Source organism: Lepisma saccharinum, chromosome 5 (genome assembly GCF_977018435.1).
Source record: "Lepisma saccharinum chromosome 5, izLepSacc3.1, whole genome shotgun sequence".
In the NCBI taxonomy this organism is placed as follows: domain Eukaryota; kingdom Metazoa; phylum Arthropoda; class Insecta; order Zygentoma; family Lepismatidae; genus Lepisma; species Lepisma saccharinum.
The window spans coordinates 7,668,710-7,694,247 of NC_139233.1; the positions used below are offsets into that span (position 1 = coordinate 7,668,710).

Here is a 25,538-nt window from a genome sequence, read left to right on the forward strand (position 1 = left end):
CTCCCAGAGTTATTTACTGCTCTAAATTTGAAAATGTTCATTCCCTCAATTTTGGGAAAGGATGTAAGAAAATGGCAGTGGACGGGAGATGCCTACGCAAAATTATCTTACAAGGGAGGTTATCTAAGTGTCCCCTTCCGATTTCCATGAAACTTGGCAGGTGTATAGAGGGGCCCAAAGGAAGAAATACGTGTTTTTTGGTTTCTGCTAAAAAAAAACTGTTTTAGGGGGCAAAACCCCCCTCAAATGTCAAGATGAGAAATTGAAGTGGGGATCTGACCCCGAATCCACGTAAATATGGCACAGGAAGAACACGCATATATAATTGGAACACACGCAGCACAGAGCTGTGTTTGCCAGTGATATGCACTTCATATCTCAAGTGTCCCGCTTGTGTATCTGCCAGTACTATTAGCACAGAACTTCAACCGACATCGTCCTTCACGATAGCACTTGCGTTTGGTACCGACAATACTACAGTTCTGTGCTGTGTATGTTCCAATTATATGTCCGTGTTCTTCCTATGGCATATTTACGTGGTTTCGGGGTCAGATCCCAACTTCAATTTCTCCTCATCTTGACATTTGAGGGGGGTTTTGCCCCCTAAAACAGTTTTTTTAGCCAAAACCAAAAAAACACGTATTTCTTCCTTTGGGCCCCTCTATACACCTGCCACGTTTCAAGGAAATCGGGGGGACACTTATATAACCTCCCTTGTTAGTGTGGGATGCTCTATGAGAATCTTCTTAACTTGGATATTCGCGATTAAAATTACCACCTGAGCGCTAGTGTCGCTTCCAATATTGTCGCTCTATGTAGGATAAATCTTTCTTTACATTCAGCAGTAGTACGAAATAGAAGCGTGTTGTCAAGGCTGGTATGGTAGAAACGTTTTAATTACGCGATATTTTACAATATTGCAAATGCAATGCGAATACCATGAACTATAACGAAGGCGAAGCTGTGCTGAGAACGAAGGATTTAATTATGATAGGCAAAAATAACACGGAAAACGCAGACGAAACTAATGTTACAGAGCACTTGAGTACTAATGTATGAGCACTGGTTCTTCAAAGCATTGCTGTATCATCTGCACCTCATGTTGTATCTGGGGTTCTCGGAAATTATTTAAAAATAAAGCAATTGAAATTGACCTGTACTTGAAAAGCTGGGCAGGAGAAAATTGCGAACATATCGTTGCAGTTCTTTCTCGAAAGAGGAAGGCTGGTTTAATAATGATATTCACGATTTCAAGACCAGGCTATCCTCACTGAAAAAGGAATCGTACTGAATGAAAACAGCAACATAGCATGTTCGTTTTCTTTCTCTGGTTACGTTTAAGGCATTAATTCATTCTCAAACTATTTTCATCTTCTCACTTAATCGACTTGCACCTGTTCCAAAAGTTTAATTTATAAAGCACAATTTAAAACTTTACTTTCATGGTAATATATATTTATCTCTCGAAAAATAAAGGGAGCAGACTCATGCATTCTTCGTAATTTCCTTTCCGAATTACAGTGTTATCCCCCATGTCAATCTTTTGTCAATCAATTACGTTTTCCCTGATTTATTTACAAATTTCCATTTTGTTGATTCTACGGGGTGGAAACACATGAAAACTTTTCATTTGTCCCGACCCATAAAACGATTTAGAGGGGAAAAAATCTGAACAGTAGACCTTACTCTTTCGCATATTTTCCCATGGCTTTAAACGACTTCAACACAACGTATCCTACATAGAGTAGTTCCTGAAAATCCCACTAGATGGCATATCGGTTAATTTTAATTGCGAATAGCATTCTTGAGCACTGCCCCCCCCCCCCCCATCTCTCTCTCAAAAAAATCTGCCGGTGATGTTAATTACAACAAATACGTTGCTTTCCTACATTGTTTGTAACATTGCGACGGTCACAGAGTAGGAAATATTCGAGCGATGCGGACAACTGGCAGCTCGTTTCAACAGCCTTAGGCTGCCCTCTGTAGCGGAGTGGTTAGCTCATCGTGCTACGACGCCAGGGGTGTCTCGGGTTCGAATCCCGGCCTCGACATTTTATGAACGTCCATTCATCAATTTCATCGCTCATCTCGATCTTCGCAATTAGCCAAAAGTGGCAGAAAAGCGAAGTCAAATCAATAAACAGCCTTAGAAAACTGCGCATGCGCTTCTGCAGAAATTGCTTGGCACGACGTCACATTCAATTTGCCTCAACAAAAAATATATCTTTCCAGTTTCAGCCATATCAATCCAATTCAACAATAGTTGATGAAGATGATAGAAAAAATAGGGGCCCTTGACAGTCTTTACCCCTCCGTATTGCGTCGAAAGCGACAGATAACATAAGATTGGTTTTAGCGCGGGTAAACCACAAATAACCGAGATGTTCGATCTGAAACTGTCGCCCGCTTAAGTGAAAAATCTACTTTCACTCATTTCTTCCGTCAACATTCCGTTCGTTAGGCACCCATGAAGCGAAAGAACACGATAAAATGCAAATGGCATTCGGGTAACGGCCACATTTCGCCCCGGTAACCAAGTAGCAAGCGGCACAGGTCCCTTTAGAAACATGCTGAAGGATATTTCCGAACGCGTCAATATTCGTAACTCCATGCAATTGTCCCCACAGAAACTAGTCTCCATATTACTCCACAAGCTTCGAACTCTCCGCCTCAAGTACCATGCGACATGCACCAAAACAACTATATGCAGTAAATCTCGCGCGCACTGACGTCACACCAGGGTTTCCAACTTTCAATATCCTATACCGCTCAGGAATATGAACTCTAAACTGCAAACTTAACGTAACTACATTTCAACTTCCTTTCATATACATTTCTCATTCTTCCGTAAGTGATGGCTTTCTAAACCAACGACACTTTATAAAAACACTACAAAAATAATGCACAATACATAATTCCACGCATTTGTTTCATATCACAGGGAGTTGGCGACGATGAAAATGACGTAATAAATAGTAACTCAAAAACTCTCATTACGGGTTAAAAACAGAAATCCTTCACATGGAAAGTAATATTACATAAAATATGTTTCCAGCAGGGGTACGGGAATGGAATAATTTTGTTTTTCAAGTATACCAAGTTACCAATCGTTAGAAACAAGGTTTCTTAACGACTGTGGCACGAAATGAGGTCCTTATCACTTGCAAAAATTCGCGGAATTTTATGTACAGCCTCTTACAAAATAGAACGTACAACTACGAAAAACAAAGGGCAATGTCTTTCTAATGAGCAACTAACATTGAAAAATAGTTGTGAAACGTGTGACATGACCAACGTTGCAACAGAAACATCGTAATGATAAAACCTGACCGTATACAGAGAAATGGCTAGTGATTGCGACATGACTAGCGTTTGCGACAAGGAAAAGCCAAGAACGTGCGGATGTTATATAATTTCTATGAGCCAAAGGCACGTTCCTGATGGTTCGTGGGATCTCCGTAATCTAGAGGCTATACACAGGTAACCAGACGTCCCGTATAGCCACCACAGTCCCTGTTTTTTACTCTCCAGATGTATTTGAACCTAAAAATGTCCCTTTGTGACACTAACTTATCGGCATAGAATTACTACAACAATACACTTTCCCTACTATTACTATGATGGCATTGTTGGGTAGAAAATATTTCACAATTCAATGTCAACAATGTGCCATATTCCACTTTTTATTAAAATACGAGTTTCTTCTCTTTTTACCCGGAACTAATACCCACAGTGAACGAGTGATTTCGTACATGAATGATTTGTGGACAAGAACTCTTTCAGTACAAACAAAAACAATGTTATTTTTAAAGAAGGTTGCAGTGAAGAAGATCGGCAAAATATGAATGAACGATTTTAATTCCAAAGGACTGCTTGGTTGGAGTCATAGGCGCCGACTCCATGGGGCTTGGGGGGGGGGTGATGTGGGGGCAGAGCCCTCAAATAATTTTGCTTTAGAGGATCTAATGTATTATTTTGCTTCTCTTGTAAAGTTTACTCTGAATTGCGCCACATGTACTTAACTTGAAATACACATTTGAAATGTTCTAGACCATCAATTTGGGGGTCTGAGACCGCTAAACCATCAACTTTGGGGGGGGGGGCTATGACCTCAGACAGCAAAACACATGACTTATTACTATATACTAAGTATGTAATTATTAGTATTGTTAAAATTATTCAAGAGACGACGTGCATGAATTAGGGTAGTGGATGGGACGTTTGGGCTACAAATGGCTCTAACATGACATTCAGAAGGAGACCATTGATATATTAGGGATATCTGTTTTACGCTCCGTGGTAGCAGATATTAAAAGTCGGGAATATTTTGCTATTATGGTTGACGAAACTTGTGACATATCCATCCGTGGACAATTAATATTCTGCATTAGAACTGTGAATAAAAATTTTGATATTTTTGAGGAATTCGTGAGCTTTTATGAGATTCCGAACTCCGAGGCCAAAACTTAAAAAAGGGAGAGAATGAGTCATTCATTAATTTATTTCAGTGATCAGAGGCCCCCCCCCCCCAATAATTTTGACAAGTCGGCGCCCCTGGTTGGTTGGAGTGCAGTGCATATCGCCATATTATGTAAGTTCTTTACACAATATTTATTTGATTAATTTTCAAATATAAATACTTAGGATGAAACATTTTTTATATTACAATGGGTACATTTTGACGTATAGTTTCATTCCTCTTTTCTTCAGAAAAATATTAAAATTGTTTTTGTTGTTTTAATAATCTGGTCATCTTAGGTTATACCGAACACAGGTGATTCACAGGTGTTTTATCACCGCATATTGTACCCGTCAGTTTATGGAATACAATCTGCGGAGTATGACAAAGTAAGTCACATCGTCTCTGCTGGGTCTCCGCGATGCCGAAGTGGTGACGTCGTAATCAAAGCGGGGGAGGGAGTTGGTGGAGGTCATACCCTCACCCCCGTTCGGCCCAGTATTCCTAAAAATAAGGAACGTCAAAGGCTGTAAAAGATGAAAAAACGAGGACCAAAAAAAACGTGACCTCTCCCTTTAGAATATCCTGGGCACGCCACTGTCGGTGGACACACATAGTGGTTCCGATCCCACTTTAAACTCTAGGTCGTCTCGATTAGGTAACCTGTGCACCACGTGGGTGTAAAACAAACTTAGGCATTGTTCCTATTAAACTTAAATGGGATGGCGACAATTGAGTTCCCATCATAATACTAGGCACAATTATATGAAAAAAGAAAAAAAAAGTATGGGTGACCACGGGTATCGAGAGGACTACTCCCGATCTGCCAAAGATTCCGGGTAGGAGCTCCGGTGTGGGCATTTCTTTGAGTCTGTTCATGAATTTCAGTCAAAATAGGGCACAAAAAAAAGAAGCTAAATAAAAGAAAAAAACAAAATCCTGATAATTCAAGAGGTGATCGTCGTTCTCATGAATCCGCACTTTTCTGTCCCCTCATTATGAAAATATTTCGGAGTCAACTAGTACGAGAGGGTGAGAAATAATACCTGTTAAAACCTACAGAAAATCCTCACATGAAACACGACCTTCAAAAACCATGCACAAATTCCACTTTCTCGCTGGGGTACAATGGGATGCATACGTATTACCAAGCAAACTGCCCATCATTAATTTCATGCACTTTGTCTTACACAATGAGATCTTCAAGAATTGAAACAAAACGCCAAAGAAGCTACTGAGAGCCTCTGCACCAGCATGCGTAAAAATCTATTCCTTGCAAACATGTAGGGCAGGGGCTTTTTCGTTTCACGGTGCTTTTAGTGTTTCAAGATTTTTCCGCGGCGCCCTAGTCAGAATGTAGGCCTTTGTAATAGTTTCAACGCTCAGTTAGTGTAATTGTTTTTTAACTTAAGGCAAGCAACCCAAACATGTTTTTTAAATTCAGAAACTTATTATGTGTAAAATGTACTAGATAAGCTCATATTTGGAACAATCATATCATTCAACATTTCGCGGCGCACAGTTCGGAAACAGCTGATGTAGGATACAAGAGAAAAATCAATGAAAATAATCATGGACAATTTGCCGAGCAATACTTCTGCATCTCACTGTACGTTATGTTACTTCTTAGGCATGGGGTATAACAATGTCTTTTTTGTAGTCTTCAAATTAAGTGAAAGTATATGAAAACAGCCTGGTTCCGAGATTTTATGCTCAATCCTTCGATTTAACTAATTATTTTGCTTTGGTTTTTCGGTTAGAATACAATTTAACTGAACTTTATTATGTTGTTGATTAAAAATAACAAGCTGAAGCTTCTTCCTACTTTCTACCTTGAATGAACAATGCCCCCTTCCCCCTACGGATGATTCCGGAGGTTGTCCCAGGCCCGTAGCCAGGCAGGGGCCAGGGGGGTTGAGCCCCCCTGGCACTACCATCAGCCCCCCCTTTACATTAGGTAAACTATTTTGCATAGTTTGTTTGCAGAGAAGAGTGAAAATGTAGACAACTCACAACTTTAAGGATAACTCCACAGAATATGAACAGTATCTATTACATTCGCTCATTTTGTTTATGAGCAGAAGTAGCTGCAAGTATTTAGAATATTCTCTAGACTTCAGAAAGTTCATTCATAGGGGAGCTTCTATATCTGTACCTTCACTGTCCCTCTTGCAACCTCCCGTTTAGACAGAAATCTGTGACTTTGATGTCATCATGCAAGTTCCCTCCGCATCTGCGTCAAAGGTCAACAACAGCTCCCAAGTTTTGGGAAGGAAGGGGAGTTTAATTGCTTCGGCCGGGGGTGGAACATACTGTAGGCACTGTGATTAAATATTGCGCGTTTTTTGTGTGTTGTCCAGATATTATTAGAATAATTAAATCAAGAAGACTTAGGTGGGCAGGCCATGTGGCACGAATGGGAGAGGAAAGAGGAGTTTACAGGATTCTTGTTGGGAAACCTGATGGTAAGAGACCTGTAGGAAGGCCAAGACGAAGATGGAGGGACAACGTTGAGATGGACCTAAGAGTAATCGGTAGGGATGGAAAAGAGTATATAGATCTTGCTCAAGATAGGGAAAGATGGAAGGCCTGTGTTGCTGCAGCCATGAACCTTCGGGTTTAAGAAGGCTAGAGAGAGTTATACATATCTGTATAATTTCAGTATCAGTCAAGAGATGTTTCAAAGATGTAGAAAAATGTAGTATTTGTGTAGTATATATTTATAAATGAATGAGCGCCCCCCCACCCCCCCACACACACATAATTTACCTTCATTTAATATTTTTTTAAAAAATGGACTTTGTTTACAAAGCCCCCCCCCCCCCCCCCCGGAGATCAATTCTAGCTACGGGTCTGGGATGCCCCCTTTCCCCTACGGATGCCATCTATTTTTGTATAATATCTGAACAAAGTAGAACATTATTAATGAACTGAATCCCTGGAAGCCAACCGTGACGTCACATCGACGTAAACATGACCTTGGCCTTCTACTCTAGATTCAAGCATTGTGGAAGTTGGGCAGAGCGGAACTCACCTGACTATTCCGATGTCCCGAGGGAAAAGTATTACTTGTCCATGAAAGTAAGATTCACAACGGCGTCCACATTCACACAAACACAAACTTCAACTGCACAAACACACGAAAAAGAGAGCACAATTGTGTCACTATAGCAACCGAAAACACTCCACGACATGCACGTGCATTCCCGTTCAGCATTTAACAGCTGACAGACGTGTGTATACCACTCGAGTCAGTGGAACGATCGTTTACTTGCCACGTTCGACCGAGCGATAGCACGTCACCCAGTGTTGCCATCTATATGTTATTGCAGCGTAAAAAGTGACGTACCGTGAAATTAAGACCGGTGCGAAGATGGCGCTACGAGTGCATGTCCTTGGGCTACGTATTCGGACAAATGAACCAATGTCTTCCATCCAATCGACAGGTTTCAAATATAAATAATAAATTCACCTGAAATAATTTTGAAGAGCTCTTTTCGCTGCACAGCCAGGGGCTATTGACCCCAAGGGCCAGAGTGTAATTACCTCTTGGTCCCAGCTCAAAATAAATTTTTGGGGGCCTTCGAATTTATTTATTTATTTTGTCTTGTTTTTCGTGGCTCTCGTTACAATGGTATTAATAATCACTGACGTAGGCAGGATTTTATTTCTGAGGAACTGGAATTGTAAAGGTGGACAGTAGCGGCGATTGGGTGCTAAAACTGGGGGGGGGCAAGGATAGTATACATAGTGCGTAGGCAAAGTGGGGTGGGGGTGGGGTAACTGCCCTCAATCGCCGCCACTGCGCAGAGGGCGGGGGATAAAATATTTCATAATTGCCATATTTAACCTCGTTTTAAAAGTTGTTTAAAGACATAAATGATAATCGGGGTCAATTTTAAGGAAGATTTTCTGTTACCACTTTGTTTTTCCCAAGCTCTTTATACGATTTTTATTTAAAATATTTGATTTTCCCAAAATTTCTAAAGGGGCTACAGCAGCTCCTCAACTGCGTACGCCTGTGTTGATAATAACTCGAAATTGAATGTGGATTATTCCTTTTATGATCGCATAATCCTTTTATGGGTGGGTACATTGATCTTGTCATGAATTTTAAAGAAATACGCAATACTAATCAGAGTTTATTATTTATCGAAGTCATGTCAGGAAAGTTTCAGTAGTTCAAAATGATCTTTACTATCTTAGCGACCACTGCACCAAATATATCAATTTTTGCATTCATAGAAATGTCTGAAGCAAAGGAATTCGACGTTGCAACAGGAACTTTGATTAATTCCATTATAAGCAGACGAATTATTCGTACCACGGCTGACACGAGCGCCTCTAGCGGACAGATGGAACCAGGCGCGAATCCACGGGTGGGGAGAGGGGCGATAGGGGCCATCGCCCACTCCCCCCCAACTGCCCTGATGATGGATTTTTGGGAGATATAATAATGATTGATATTACTAATAATTTAAGTGCTGCATGTATGTTTTTTAAGTTACACTTCCCTCATTAACAAGGTAAACGTGATTTTCTAGAACAGGAGCTTCGTTACTCCCTGTTGAAGTGAAATTTTGGTTTCCTTCCCTCTGCTACTGACCAGAAAGAGGAAAAAAAAACATTTCAGTCAACACCGAAAAGTCGCAGTCTTAGCTGGACATGCACGGTAATATAATACCCACGCCGGACTTGAGGGTGGGTCCAGTCAACGTAACTTTGGGTTTGTCAGTTCTCGCGTTCTTTTCCGGTCGAGTGAATTGGTAGTGTAGTTTGGTGCGATACGTTTACATCGTGATAGTGTGGCGTAGTGTAAAAAAACGCGATTGTTATTATTGCGCGAGATGTAGCTTGCATGAGTGGCGTTGGTGCTGTGACAGAGGTGTTTGTGTTTCTTACTTTCTTTGTGATTTGTGTTTTACATTGAAGATATGAGTTGTAATTGTAAGAATATGAAAAAATTAGCAACGGCTAAAAGAAAACCCCAGTCGAGGACAATAGAGAGTTTTTCACAAAAAACAGGCTACGGAAGGGAGCAATGAAAATGGGGAGGGAGTAAATTCAGTTAGTAGTCTGGACGAGGATATTTTATGTGACAGTGCAGAATCTACAGATTCGACCAGATTGAGTGAAGACAATGCAATTTGCGCGGAAATTGAAACAGCTGAGCGAGTTCAAATATTGATGTTTTTGATATTGGAAAATTCCTGGGGGGGACAGATACATAATTTTTCAACAGAGGGTATTTTAAGGCGCCATTGGGTTCCACCGGTTGGATATAAATATCCGTTCTCCTAGCAAAGGAAAGGCGCCAAAGATGGCCATCGACACGCTTCCAAAAAGCACCTGGAATCGTTCGAGTGGCTTGTCATTTCAGATCACCTTCAGGGCTACCTGCGTAAATTTTGTCCCATTTTCGTACCTGGTCAAGTCGGGGGGAAGGGGGGGGGGCGACATTCGGGAAATTAGTTATGAAACCTTTCAATGATTTTTCAAATTTTACAGGGAAAAATGGTGATTTGGTCGTTCACGAATCTAAAGATTTTTACAAGAAGACAGTGGAATGTGGCAAACGGGTTTTGAAGATGCGAAGTGATCCTAGTCTTGACGTAATAAATATTCAGCAAAAACAAACGCCTAGAACAAATAGCTGAAAACAGGGAAACGTTACTTACTACCTATTGTGAAAACTGCCATAGGCTACTGCTTTGACGTCAAAACGTGCCCTTCAGAGCAGTGGCGTGCCCAGGATTTTCAAAAGGGAGGGGTTACGTACACTTTTTCTGGTAGTCAGTTCTCATTTTACCATCTTTTCACATTTGACGTTCTCTTTTTTTTAGGAATACTGGGCTAAAGGGGAGGTTATAACCCCCCCCCTTGGGCACGCCACTGCTTCAGAGGTTCACAGGGATGACGGAAAACTCCCCGAATATTAAACTAAAGGTTACTTTGCAATTAAGGCAATTTCCGTGACTTTTTGCGATTTCGTATTGATCTTCTAGCTTCTGTATCTGCCCCGATATCATCAGGTACAGTACCAATATTTTATTCTTGTTAAAATAATTTTAACTCTACACGTATGTTTTGATATATTATAATTATTAGTAGCATGGAGGAAGTGTATTTGATATTTACATTTTAAGTTATGAGTAGTTCTGTCTCACTGCATTGTAGTCCGAAAGAATATCGCAGTCTGCCAAGGTAACAATATTTCCTCAGGAAGATGGTTAAAGCATCCTGTGTGCTTCAGGTGCTTGTAATGAGTGACAGTAATGTTTGTCATCTGTTTATTTACAGATTTACGATGCATATTTTTATGTGTGTGTCGCAAAGTTGGAATTAATTACGATAATTATGAAAAAAACCAAAAAAACAACGCATTAGAATTCTCAAACCCTTGTTTCGAATGCTACCAACGAGACCTCGGGCGAAAACTCAGCTTCTCTTTGAAGCAGCATTGTTTACATAACTATTGAAAACGTACGTCAAGATGGTTTCCTGGCTTGGTAAGATACTGCAATCTACCTGGCGAAAATCGCCCCACCCAACTGTCAATCCTGGATCCGCCACTGAATGGAACCACCAGAAAGAGCAGCAGTTAGCTAGACTTTTAGGCGCTGTTAGTAATTGAACATGACTCGCTGATTGCGAATAGCTACGAAGAACGTTAGGTTCTTTATACCAGGCATTTATGACACGTCACGGTCTAGATTTCATTGCTTTGTCTTCCTTGTGCAGTTTCCCCGTTTATTACACAGATAAGCCAGAATTCCCCTTCCCCCCCGTTATCCTTGGATAACACTTTATCTAGCACAATTATACATTTGACACGAAACGTACTGTAATTATGATGGCACAGACATCATTTGTTGAAAACAACGAAAAGATTATGTAAACACAAATCTTGAGTTTTTATGGACATTGCTATTTGTTCAAGTTTGTCTGACGAGTAGAGGAAGACGATCTTTACGTCAAGACGATTCGCAGTGACGTCATCATTTGTAGGCAACATTAAAGAATCTCATTGAAGAACACTGAAGATGATGTTCAAAAATTTCTAGATTGTCCCGTTTTTCAGAAGCCAATTAAGTCAACAAAGAAAATGACACAGGCGCAGTGGCGCGTTTGTGCATCGCTTGTGAACCGTCTACAAGAGATTTTACAGTAAGATATTTTAAGCAAGACAGTGTTTGTGGAGCGTGGTGTCCAGGGGCGCCGACTTGTCAAAATTATTGGGGGGGCTCTGATCACTGAAGTAAATGAATAAATGACTCACTCGCTCCCTTTTTTAAAAATAAAAAGTACGTCTTCGTATAGCAGTTTTTAAGCAGCTAGTATATTCCTCATGCAAATGAAATGTAACATGAAAAACGTTTAGAAAATGTTTCAAAGTGTCTATGTCTTTCGTGTCTGCTCATTTGTTTTTTAGATAACAATTAACATTTTTATTGAAAATTATGTATTTACATTAAGAGACCAACCTAACAGTTTTATGCCGGCCACGGTAGCCGAGCATGTTGGGTGGTCGACTCAACTCTCTTTGATCCATAGGTCTCGGGTTCGATTCCCACCGAGGGCATGGGTGTGTTTTAATGTCTGCAACATACTTGTGATGAGTTGCAAATAACCCATAAAATAACGAATATTTAACAGTTCTATTTAATTATTTACATAAATGCTAACACAAATCGCAGGAAAATAGTTTTACTTTTTTCTTCTTGCTCCAATATTTTACTTTTTAAATTTAATTTTGCAATGATAAAAAAATAGCATGTACACTAAGATATAAAGTGACATACACAAGAAAAAAATATGAACATGATTTAAAAATATAGCAAAAATTGTTGCTCTACGCAGTGGGTTATTTTTTTATGAACTCATTAACGAGCGCTCTCAGGTCCAAATTATCAAGTACATAGTCCCCCCAAAGTTGATGGTTTAGCGGTCTCAGCCCCCAAAGTTGATGGTCTAGAACATTTCAAATGTGTATTTAAAGTTAAGTTCATGTGGCACAATTCAGAGTAAACTTTAGAAGAGAAGCAAAATAATACATTAGATCCTCTTAAGCAAAATTATTTGGGGGGCTCTGCCCCCACATCATTAACATTGGGGGGGCTCGAGCCCCCCTAAGCCCCATGGAGTCGGCGCCTATGGTGGTGTCGTCCTAATTGCGAACACTTGCTGCCTGAACAGGAATATCCTCGAAGGTCTGTGTCCTAATTGCGAACACATTTTTCTACCTTGGGAGCTACAACTTTCTCTCACACTTCCTGAGTCTTTTTAAAGATTTTTCTTAAAGGATCTCATTTCCAGACTTGATACTGGTCAGTGTTTTGTTGGATCGTAGAAAATTCGACATGATTAAAGTAGTTGCCAAAGTATATATAATTTAATAATAAAGGTGTGGCCTATTTTTTTTATAGGACTACGTACTGCACACTTCTTAAGTGAAAAGAGCTTCGTCATTTAATATTACAATTATTTAAAAAATGACACTGTTTTTTCAGAATACCACCAATCTCGTTTTACTTGTTAGTAAACAAGTTGCTCCTCGTCACCCTCCCGTCCAAAAAAACAAAACCACATTTTTTTCTTCCGTTTTACATCTTCCAGGCTCATTTCCATCTCAAGAACCGGGCTTCTCCGATGGCGCAGTGGTTGCGTCGTCGCCTTGTAGGCAAGGGGTCCCGGGTTCGATACCCGGTGAAGGCACATAGTGGTTCGGATCCCGTACAAAAAAACAAAAACTGTAGGTGCAGTCCCGATTTGCCTTGCTGTGCATAAAGTGCAAATTAAAAAAACCAACTCAATCAATCAAACCATCATAAGAATGATGCCATTAGACTTTTCTGCCTCAGCCTTTAACCTTTATATAAGGTCTTCCACTCTCGGATGTGGACTACCTAGCTCGCTGTTGATTTTGCGGTTCCATCCCTTCACTACAATATTTGTCCGGTGCTTCCTGTTGAAGCAGTTCCACATCACTTTAGGCACCAAGGGGTTTTCGAGACATTAACACACGAATGATTACGTGGACAGACTGAAAGGGTGAAATGACTTTGAAGGGATTTACAAAGCAAAATACCATGATAAGTCAATCAGGTTGGCTATTATTGTTAGTCAAACCAGCTGTCCCTCTCCATCACTACATTATCTGTTTTTGAAAACAGGTTTTTCAGTTTCATGTGTTCGCAATTAGGACATGAAATTATTTCTCACTTCTATATGTTCGCAATTAGGACGATTTTGGCGTCATTCGCATTTAGATTTGATTTGATTTGATTTGATTTAGTTTATTTTACTTCGCGTTTTGAGCCTCTTGGCTAATTTGCGAAGATGGGGATGAGTGATGAAATGATGAAATTGATGAATGGACATTCACAAACAACAAAGCCCGACCGGGATTCGAACCCGGGACCCTTGGCGTCGCAGCGCGATGTGCTAACCACTCGGCCACAGGGTCGGGCTCATTCGCATTTAGGACACAACATTGGAGCGTTCGTGAAGGAACACGGGCGTCCGATAAACATCAACAAATGCATCACTCTGTGGAACTAACTATACCGCGTTTGTTACAACCTGTCCCGGTTCCCGCGCTAGTTGCTCCCTGGCTTTTCTCGGTGCTGGGGAAAGTCAAAGCCAAGCAGCCAATTAAAATGCGCAACGTGGCAACAGCATCTACGTAAGCACCTCTCTTCTGGCTTCCATTCGCTCCTCGCTGCCCAGCAGACGATTTTTTCCTAGTTTCTCATTGGCACCGAAACTGTAGAGCGATCCCTAGCGCGGGAAAGGGGACAGGTTGTAACAAACGCGGTATAATCAGTGATTCCGTGTGAAAAGATCTTTTCAAGTACGTATCCGAAAATATGTATATTTCGGAACGGATTCTTGTACATACGATAAGCACGTATTTCATATGCAACAACAACAATATATTATTATTATTAATGATTATTCGTAATACAGTAAAACCTTGTTATGCAAGGTTTTAAGTGTGGCTAGAAGTCAACAAGAGAACTTCCCAAAGGAAAGGCAGTCAACCACTGATGAAATTCTGTTTCCCGCAGACTTTGTACTGTACTGTATAGTGTATTTAGGCCTATACCCTTTAAATACACCATAATAAACGTGTTTTGTTCCTATAAACGGAGTTTTAATGCACTTTCTACTGTTCTTTTAGGTTATTTCAGTTAATCCGGACTTTCGTTAAACCGGTCAACTTATCCACCTCCCATTAGTCAGGATTAACGAGGTTTTACTGTATTTTAATTATTACATGAAAAAGTAACAAGTTGGCGTGGAAATACGATGACGGCATACATTCATTATCTAACTTACTTAGAGTTAGGATCACTAAGATTTGAATACGAAGGAAAATAATGTAAAAATAAATTGAAAAAGGCAACATTTATGTATTTATTTATTTAATAACAAAAGGTTGTTATTTCCACGTCACACCCTGGTAAGTCGTTACAGGAAAACACATTTTTATTTCAGTGTGTAAATCCATTGGTGATCATAATTATGTTTACCGCTGTAGAGACCAGTGTTCGGAAAGTTACTTTTAAAAAGGTGGCAAGTTACATTTACTTGCTTAAAAAATAGTAACAGTTACAGTTACTCATTTTAAAAAGTAACTCCGTTACAGTTATCTGTACTTCAAAAGTAACTGTAAGTTACTTTTACAGTTACCTTCTGCTGAAAATTTTCTTGCAACCAAATTACACAAATCGATCATTAATTGTAATAAAATATTTTGTGAAGACTAGCATATATTTTACTTATGTTACTGGTACATAATTTAAGTCTTCGTATATTTATATTTATTACCAAAAAAAAGTGCTCTCCTGTGCCTTGCGTAACGCCAAGAAGGCGTATCGAGGGGGGGGGTAAAGTTAGGACCTCACACTTTCTTGATCACAGCCGAAGGTGGGGGTGATGTGATCGGTACCACGCCCCTGGCCGCCATTACCCCCAGTTTTCTTTTTCAGGTACCCACTTTATACGACGCTGGGTGGGCGCCGAAGCCGCTTCAACAGGTGGAAAAAATCCCGGTTCTCCCCCACCGAGTATCGAATACGGGTCTCTCGCATGGTAGTCAGGCACCTAACGACTTAATACCTCTGTGCGGCAGTATCCCCCGTTATTCACATTTTCTCAATTTTCACGTATTCTCATTGGGACAAACACAAACATCCATGTCCGAACCGAACTAAAATACGGGACCCCTGCCATATAGCGCGTTGTGCTAACCACTCTGCCACGAAGGTCGACTGATCTACCGTGAATCATACATTTATATTTAAATTAAATTTATATTTATTGTCATTGTTGTACTTAAGGAATGTCCATTGGAGAGGGGGATTCTAGAAACTGTATAGAAATAGCATGATTTTATACCATCTAACATACCGGTTCCTCTCATTCGCTGCTCACATATCTGTGTCTTTGTCTCCGCTAAAGGGATGCAGGGTGCTATCTCGACAATTTACGGAGGTCGAACCACATTTCCGTTTTACTACTAACTTCAAAATAAGCTTTGCACAAAAGATTTCTTAATAGTTGACGAAAAATTGGTGATTTAAGTTTGTATACTGACAAAAAAAAATTCAAGGCCACTTTACGAGCAGAACAGCTGCTGTGACTAGGCCTACAGGTTAAAGTGAGATTTCACAGTCCCACCAGAAAACCTATTGAATACAAGTCCATAGCAATAAACACAACAATATATCTGAGGCTCATTACTGTGTACATAATTTCATAATTCATTTTTGTTTTGGAACTGATCAACAGAATGAATTCAATATAGATTCTTCTGTATTTTAGTAATGATATTTGTTCGCTAATGCTACTTAAGAATGTATGCTGAAACCGAAAATTATTTCTAACAATAAATACCACCTTCCAACTGGCCTCGTGTTTTAATTCAGGGCTGTTGAAAGATTATGTATGAGCTTCAAAACATTATCCACTTAGAAAGTTACAGAGTTTCACTGTATAGGGTGTGTTTTGAGTTTAGAGAAAGAGAGTTAGATCACTCATTTAGAATATATTCTAACAAGGGAGGTCTGTTGCGCATAAAGGGTGTGTCAGAGAGAAATAAATTTGTTGTATAATTTTAAGTGTTTATGAACAAGAAAATGATAAAAATGATAATGTAGTAGCCTATAATTGTGCTTTATCAAGGAAGGTGAAAATGGAATTTTAAACTTACCTCTTCAGTTCTCTCCGAGACGATCACATAAACAAGCGAGAATGATGGCTAGGGTCTTCCTAATTCGTTCGTTTGCCACTTGAGTGTTGTAATTTACTGTTGTATCAACAATAATGGTGAGATATGTCATATCTGTCATTTCAAGAAGATGGGTTCTCATTTACATCTTAATCGAATAGCACTTATCAAAATATATGTTTTTTTTTTTCAAAATTTCCAGAAATGGTGAATTAAGCTAATTCTAACCGGAAATATTTTTACTTCCATTTTTAAATTATCAGGAACTGAGATAAATGGAATCACCTGGAAACAATTACATTGTTTTCCATTCATATGCGCACTTGCTAGCTCTCGTCTTCTTCAGTTTCATACATAGTACCAGCACCGTTGAATTCTTTCGTAAAAACACTGAAATATTGCAGTACGTCCCTTTTCAGTTTAATCCAATATTATAGCAAAGGGGAAAAAAACTATCGGATGCTGCTTACAGAAGTGGGAACACCACAGAGAAACAAACTACAGAAACAAGACACACTTCACAGCACACAACTGACAATGACTAGAGATAGGAATTTTAGGTGCTGCACCTTAAATTTTTTTGTTTCAAAATGGGTAAAAAAGTGACTCATCCCCAAAATAAGCATGAATTGAACTCTACTCATGGTGTTTCGGTTGCACCTTTTTGCACCTTTTTCACAATCTCAGAACCTTTTGCACCTTTTCGCCCTTTTTGCATCTTTATAATTTTTTTTGATACAACTCGCGCGCTGTTTAACCTCACCCACATTCGAGGTTAAAAGCGGCAGTGTTTATTTGCAATCATTTCCATACAATATCGAAATTTTTAGATGCTTTGCCTAGTGATTCCTCAGCTGTAGAAAAAGCCAAAAAAACTTGCACTTAAACAGGAATTGCAAGATGAACTATATATTGTACATGGCTTCTCTATCCTTACTACTGCAATCACAAAACTGGAGGAGCAGTGTCCTGAAAAGAAAGCCCAGTGGGCTGTTCTGATGGATGTGCAACGAGAGCTGCAAGGGGTCGGGAAAGAGAAGGTAGAACAAAGTTTAGCCAAAAACCCTGATGTTCAAGAAGTCGCAACCAACAAGGATGTGGATTACCAGTTGTTAACAAAATACGCACCATTTGTATCTGCTTAGTGACCGCAGATGTACCCTCACTCAGAAGAACATAGAAATTTTGAATTTAATCTATTTTAACAATTTTCTAGATGACTAATTCTAAGCAAATAAGAAGAAGCATGTTTTCCTTTATGTCGCTTTCTAATGTATCAGAGAATTTTCTTTGCTTAGTTATATTAAACGATTTAAAACCAGAAAATACTCGATGTGTTTATCCAGACAAGTTAAATCATATGTGTATGCACTGCTCACAATAAATTTTACATCTGAAAATTAGCACCTATTTTAGCACCTTTTTTGTACAAAAATTGGCACCTTTTTTGCACCTTTATTGGCAAATTTTTGCACCTAAAATTCCTAGCTCTGACAATGACAAACTGTCAGCGATAGGAAGGAATTCTCCTCCTAGAAGCTTAACTTCCCGCTTCTGAGAAATCCAACCCTCTTCCGAGGTGTGTACACTGTACATCGCTTTGGAATTCAGATCTTCCAAACGAAAGATGAAACATACGATAAACCTTGAAATTCCTGGAACCTGACTGGAGTCTACCAACACCCCACCGACAGGAGGCAAATTTTGTAAAACAACTTTCTCTTTTCCTCTTCATCTATTGTTTGCAAGAATCAAAGAATGGGCTTTCATATCGCAGCAGAAACTGAATTCCGGCTCACTTTAAGTCCTAAATAGACAATAATTTACGACACTTACATAGCAAGTTAAGTGCCGCAAAGTAACTGTAAAAGTAACTGTTAAAACGTTACTTCCATCGAAAAAAAGTAACAAAGTTATGTAACTGTTACTTGTAACTGAGTTATTTGTAACTAGTTACTTCCAAACACTGGTAAAGACAGAAGGTTATCTGAGTTCAATTATCTTACTAGACAGTGTGTTTCACTGTTGGCAATCCAACGCGACAAGGCTGCTTTAATTAATATAGCTTCTCGTGTCTTGCTACTCTATTCTTAGGTTCTAAACTGTCGCGCAACACAAACTTTCATCGATAATAATTTGAGAACCTTAAGTGATATTTGCACCGGTTTTTTTGCACCTTAAAGCTTCATCCTTTGGCAGATTTTTATAACTGAAGTTGTAATTTTTTTCGTGCAGGAATCTAGAAATAAATTAATGAGGCAACTCGGAGGGAGGTTTATTCCAGACTACGAATTCGGGGAAAAGATTGATTGATTGAATTAGATTTTATATCGTTTTTCTGCTACTTTTGGCTAATCCCGATGATTGGGGGGAGAACATACATACAGGGTGTATCATAAGTAATAGCGGAAATTGACACAGTTGAAAGTACACTGTAACAGAAGCAAAAAAGTTTCAGTAAACATGGGTCTGCAAACGAACCGTTTTCGAGATAATTGCGAATGTGTGGTTACAAGCCGCCACTGACTTCATTGTTTGCAAACGTCGCCCTAGTTGGTATAATGCTATTAATGTGTGCGAATGTGCGGTTAGAAGCAGTCACCGATTATATTTTGTAAACACCGAGTGCTTTACTCCTTGCGCGTTCCGAGGTTTGCTCTTTCTTTACAAAACAGAACATTTCCGAGAGGTGGCGTTGTAATCAAACAGGATGTATACAATCAGTACAGAGAATTGTACATGCTTGTGACCATTTGAAACTCAATGCGGAATCGCGTACATTATTGCATCCAGATGCAAGGACGACACTTTGAACACCTCCTTTAACAGGTACGAGTGTAGCTACAGAAATTGTAACATGAAACATACTAATATTTGTTAAAGTAAGTAGAATGTTCAATAAAAGCAATAAGATCTCCAATGAGTTTTCTTACTGTATTATTAGCATTATACCAACTAGGACGACGTTTACAAACACTGAAGTCAGTGACGGCTTGTACCCACACATTTTTAGCATTTTACCAACTAGGACGACGTTTACAAACAATGAACTAAGTGGCGGCTTGTAACCACACATTCGCAATTATCTCGAAAACGACTTGTTTGCAGACCCATGTTTACTGAGACTTTTTTGCTTCTGTTATAGTGTACTTTCAACTGTGTCAGTTTGCGCTATTCCTTATGATACACCCTGTATAGATAGATACATACACACACAAATTTGATATATTCGCAAGGTTATGATTCGAAGTTTCGTAACTGATGCCATACTAATCTGCATGTGCAAAGGTCTGATGAGTTTTAGAATAGCGATTATATGGGACGAGTGAAAAAGTTATATTTTAGGGACATATAATCTTAGCTGGCAACACTAACAGTCCAAAATTTTTGTGAAAAGGCGCAGATAACATGTAGTGATCGTACACTCGCCTCAATTAGTTCTCCGGCAGTTTGTTTCTTTATACAGCATGTTTGCAGAAGATACAACTCAACATACAAGTGTTTCAATATACGCTGTATAAAACACAACTTATTACTAACTTCGTTGACCCTGTACAACCGCATGGAAAATCGTAAATCGTTATTTTGATCTGAAATATTACTTTGACAGGAAGTTCTTTTGGACCTGGCAATTCTTGCATTTGCATCGCCTCCGCAATTATACATGGACGTTATTTTCAACTAAAAAATAACCGCATAAACGTTGCACCATGTTTCTTCAATCCAAAAATTGTTTTGTAAACTTTCATCGTGCAATCGTCGCATCACATAACGAAAGCAGATTTCCTAACACAGTAGTAAATTTTCTCAAGTGTAATATTTCGACCGCAATGCACAAATTAATAACAACGAATGCGTTAACATCACGAAGAAATTATGTGCGTCGATTTACACTATTCAATTTTAACGTATATTCACGAGTATTATCCTAATATTGCACCAAAGACAGTTTCAATTTCTTTTAAAAAAATAAATAGAAAGCTTCACATAATGAATTGAATTGATGTTTCCATGGGCGTCCGGAAAGGGGGGGGCAAGGGGGAGCGTGGCACCCCCTGGAAAATGAAAGTAAACTTAAAATTATGTATTTCACGCATATAATTTCATTTTAGCCACAATGATATGTGTTAATTATTGCATGAACATCATAAATTCAAATTTAAGCAATGTTTTATTAGGGAACAAGACCATTTTTGTAGTAAATGTGCCTTGTTTGGCCCCCCTGGAAAAAATACCTTCCTTGCCCCTCCCTGGAAAAAATCCTGCGGACGTCCATGGATGTTTCAAGTTCATTTAATGCACAGATATGCTAATCGGGACTGCACCTACAGTTTAAAGTGGGATCTGAACCACTGTGCAATGTGCCTCCACCAAGTATCGAATCCGGGTCCCCTTGATTACAAGGCATAACATCTGCGACGATTATGCGGTGAAATATGGTGTTTCTTTAAAGGCAATGCGGACTTGAATCAAGTTAATACTGTACTGGAGAAAAAAAAATAACCACTGTTCGGAGAAAATTTTAAATACTTGTTCACAGAAAAGAAAGGCGTGAGGATTAACACTTGTCTTGCTTACAAATACCTGAAGTTCAGTGTCAGGAAATGCCACTGTTACATAATATGCAATGCTTATCAAATAGAACACATAATATTTACTATATTACAGTAAGCAACAGAGAAAGCAACCTTCATGGTGCAGATATTAGAAAACAATACTGCTACTACTACTAATAATAATAATAAATAAACTTACCAAATCCACGGGCCGAAAAGATTCTCTTGTAAAAGGTACAAGGTCTTTTTCACGGAAGACTTGAGCATGGCAGCAAAGGGTTAAATCACGATGTTTGTCTCAGTTCAAAAAAACCATCCACTCGCACAAACAAAAGAACACACGAACACTATTTTTGCATATATTAATCTATAACTTTTTTCTTCGTATTGATCAATTTATTACTAGAATTGTAAGTATTATTACTATATGAAATTGTAACCGCCTTTATTTTAAATCTTGTACACACGTTATAGTAACTTTCTATTATTTTCTTTTTTTTATTTATCTTCTTGTATATTTAGAATTAATTTCAGTCAATTCTTCGTTCGATGGCGTCAATCCTTACTTCTAAGCGTGTTCGTTGTGGAACCGGCTTGGCCTGAAATTAAATAAAAATAAAAGTAATTAGAATATTGGTAGATTGCACTGAGTGAATGGAGTGGTGTAAGCAGGTATGTTGTGTTCTGAGCTCAAGTATTGGATGATATCATTTATAAACGTATAATCTATTATATCTATAACTAACCAATGTACATGGGCGTCGCCAGAAATTTTTACGGGGGGCCGGGCAAATGATAAAAGTTGAATAGTAGATAAACAATTAAGTATTATTAGCACGGTTATAAATGTCATTATACAATAATAAATATTATAAACCAACAAAATTATTTTTTTCGATATAATAATAATAATAATTATTATTATTATTATATAAATAAGGAGACTCGATCCACCAAACGAATCAATACCACCACAACTATTTTTTATTATTTATTTTGCATTTTATGCAGTTAGTATCTGAATGCATTATGATGTTAACCTTTGAACGTCTCATTCAAGAAAAGGCTTTACATGTTAGGGGGATTATATATATATATATAAATTGTGTTGTGTGACCTCTCACCTACAACTGTAATTATTATAATTTTGAAAACTATGAAACAATTTGTTCTTTGGATGAAATGGTAGAATATAACCTTGTGCCTGTATTTTTCACTCAGTGTTTTCGATCCAATGCATTTGTACTTTGATTATTCTGTTCGAATATTAACTAAATGAACTTTATTTCTGTTCTTAACAATAAGAGTTACAAACTTTCGGCTTTCTTGTATCTTTAAATGAACAATATTAATTTCCAGGGGGGTCCACCGACCCGTTCGACCCCCCTCCCGACACCCATTCCAATGTACCTTTCTATACATAATGTAAATAACATTATGTAACATTTATTTTCGTTAAATTATAATATACATCATATGATTAAATATGAGAACTAGTTGTTAGAAAATTCAAATTAACATTTATATCTAAAAAAAAATAACGTGACGAAAAATATTTCTCGTAAGATTGATTGATTAATTGATTTGGTGTTTTTTAAGTCCACTTCCATGCACAGTAAGGCTAATCGGGACTGGACCTACAGTTCAAAGTGGGATCCGAACCACCATGTTCCTCCACCGGGTATCGAACCCGGGACCCCTTGACTACAAGGCGACGACGCTACCACTGCGCCACCGGGGTGGCCCATTTCTCGTAAGAATGTAGATCCCTATTGCTATATCCCGTCATTACCAAATACTGATATTCTCAAAAATTGTAAGTGCAGAAATCGCAAATAAAATAATTGTCATAAGCAAATAACAATCACTTTTTAACCTGTAGTTGAGAATTCAGAGATTACATTCTCGTATCGGAGCCATCTTTTTATAGATACAAAAATATACGAATAAAATAAGAGTTCACCTCTCGGTGCAGATGCGTTATCCACATATTTGTTCCTAATGCCAGCACTGCAAGACTTCCTGGACTTGGTTGCCATGGCAACAAAACCTCTTGTCGCTGTAATCTGCGCAATGAACAACCCGAGAGCAATAGACTGCCGAAATTGTTGGACAACAAAAGACGAAGAAGAACAGAAAGGCAGCTCAGAAAGCCAATAATAAGAGAAATGCTCCTGAGCGCCACAACGCGGAGGAAAAAGGAACTATCTTTTAGCTGTGGTTGGCGACGATATGAAAAACAGTACCGAAGCCATAGCAAAAATGGGAAGGGCTTTCGGTCCATATTGCACGAAACCTAATATAAAACTGGAAAAAAAATCCACGGTATCATTATGTAGGATTTATCCATGGCATGGCAACGTGGAGGATGAAGCAAAAATCTGTCTTGTTGTCATGGTAAACCTTCGTGACATTTACACAGCTTCGTCAATGCACAATTTGCCTCTCGAATAGAGATGGCGTTGCTGTTCCAACACAAACTGAGCAATTGGAAATTATACACTTGAATGTATCCGTGTGGTGTAACATTTTCCCACAAGATGTTTCCATACAGGTGAGTCAATCATAAGACTAGGATTTGGATTGGTTGCCGGGAAATTAAGTTTATTAAAAAAGCGCATGTTTTGTGAAAACATGGAGCATCATGCTGCTCGCTATAACCATAGATAACAAAAATAGATGGAAAGAGGTAACATTAATTGGATTTATGGACTGGCAGCTTGTTTGGCATTTTACTTCAATTGCTGGGGAGAATAAACATGGTGATGGAGAATTTTGCTAGGTAATACTTATGCATCCCACTGTACGCACACCCCCTTGAGTAGTCATTATAAAAATAAATGTAACCAATATAGCTGTGTTTCACCTGTCACAAACCGTTGCATTGTGGTTTCGAGCAGCCATGATTGAGGCCAGTTCTTGTAAGCATACGGAATTCCAGCGGGTGGACGGGAGACACTAACACAGACATTCGTGATTTAAAACAAACGTGCAGTTGGTGCAGATGTAGCGAACGCTAGTGGTGGATATTTCCTTGCAAACGACAAATAAAATCGGCCGAAAACATGGCAGCTGTGAGCATCCTGACGTCACATGAAAATCACCTATAACTTCAGTTTCAGTGGTCACAAGACTTAAGCAATAATAGATATTGTGATACCCGCGGTGTATAAATAGGCTTTCTAATGAACTCTACTGTTCGTGATCCATTTCTATTAAATTTGATCCAGGAAACAGAACAATATCATCCTCCAAACTAATCAGTATTGCGAAAACTTCTTTCGTGTCGTGTTGGTTAGGTTTACGTGGGCGTAAAAGCGAATCGATGAAGAGGTCACACTTGCTTACAGCAGAAGTCATGTTTTTCCTTCTTTCCATTCTCGCCATTTTGTTCTCGTCTTCCAGCTCTCCTGTCTGTTTTGTCTGGTATGTATAAATTCCTTCCTCTCTTGTTCCCTTTCCTTTATCGAATTCCCATATCTTCTTTTATTACTCTTATACAGATTTCCATCGCCCTTCTCTACGTTTTATTTCGCATATAACATTTCAATTGTTTCTCACGACAAAGGAACTGAAAACTTGGTGGCGCTGGTGTTCCCGATTCTTTATTCTTCGCTGCAAAAAGGCTGAGAGAGCGAGTCTTGTTTGTCCATGCAGGATATCGTGATTATAATTTCAAATTTCTGCCTCCACTGGCCTGCAGCTTCTATTTTTTTTACCCTGTATAGTTTCACCCCCTCCGCTAGATGGTAGTGCTGTAGCTTCTCTTGTGTTTTTTACCCTTCTGCCCGTCAGAAATCCAATACGTAACACTAGAAGACAAAAGTTCAAAGGAGAAATGTTATGTCGGGAACGGATACGCGATGGCAAACCAAAATTTGACATGCATAACAAGAGACACGAAGAGGAAAGTTGGAAAAGAATCGAGGGAAAGAAGGAAACTGAGAAAACAACGACTCAAGCTGAATTTTGCTCGACAACAATGGAAAGTTACAACAATATACGGTTCAAGATGCAAAAATAATAAATGTTGCCCTTCTTCGCGGAAATGAAAGCCAGCAATGACAAAGTAGGAGGTTTTATTGTTCTCAAGTTTAACTTATATCACGAGGGAAAGTTTTGGAGTTCGAATACCTCCACTCTTCCCTCAAAATGATTCTCTTACATTGAAATATTCTAGGCAAGCCGAAGATCCACACGGTGGTGTTACAAGAGAATTTTGTTGAAGTGGCAATAGAAGGGAACAAAACACTATCAGGTGAGCTCTAATTCGGATCTGCAAGAATCG

At 38.9% G+C, this 25,538-nt stretch overlaps 1 protein-coding gene across 2 annotated transcripts in view; it reads right to left on the minus strand.

Moving 5' to 3' along the window:
- The window catches only part of Glut1 (Glucose transporter 1), a 428,124-nt gene that overhangs the window by 164,136 nt on the left and 238,450 nt on the right, over window positions 1-25,538 (minus strand). Inside the window, exon 3 of one of the 2 annotated variants that reach the window (XR_014441680.1) lies at window positions 21,450-21,849. The gene's annotated coding sequence lies outside the window, so the exon portion shown is untranslated. Of the gene's footprint in view, window positions 1-7,493; window positions 7,703-21,449; window positions 21,850-25,538 lie in introns of those variants that run through there. The other variant, XR_014441681.1, reaches the window with a different exon arrangement.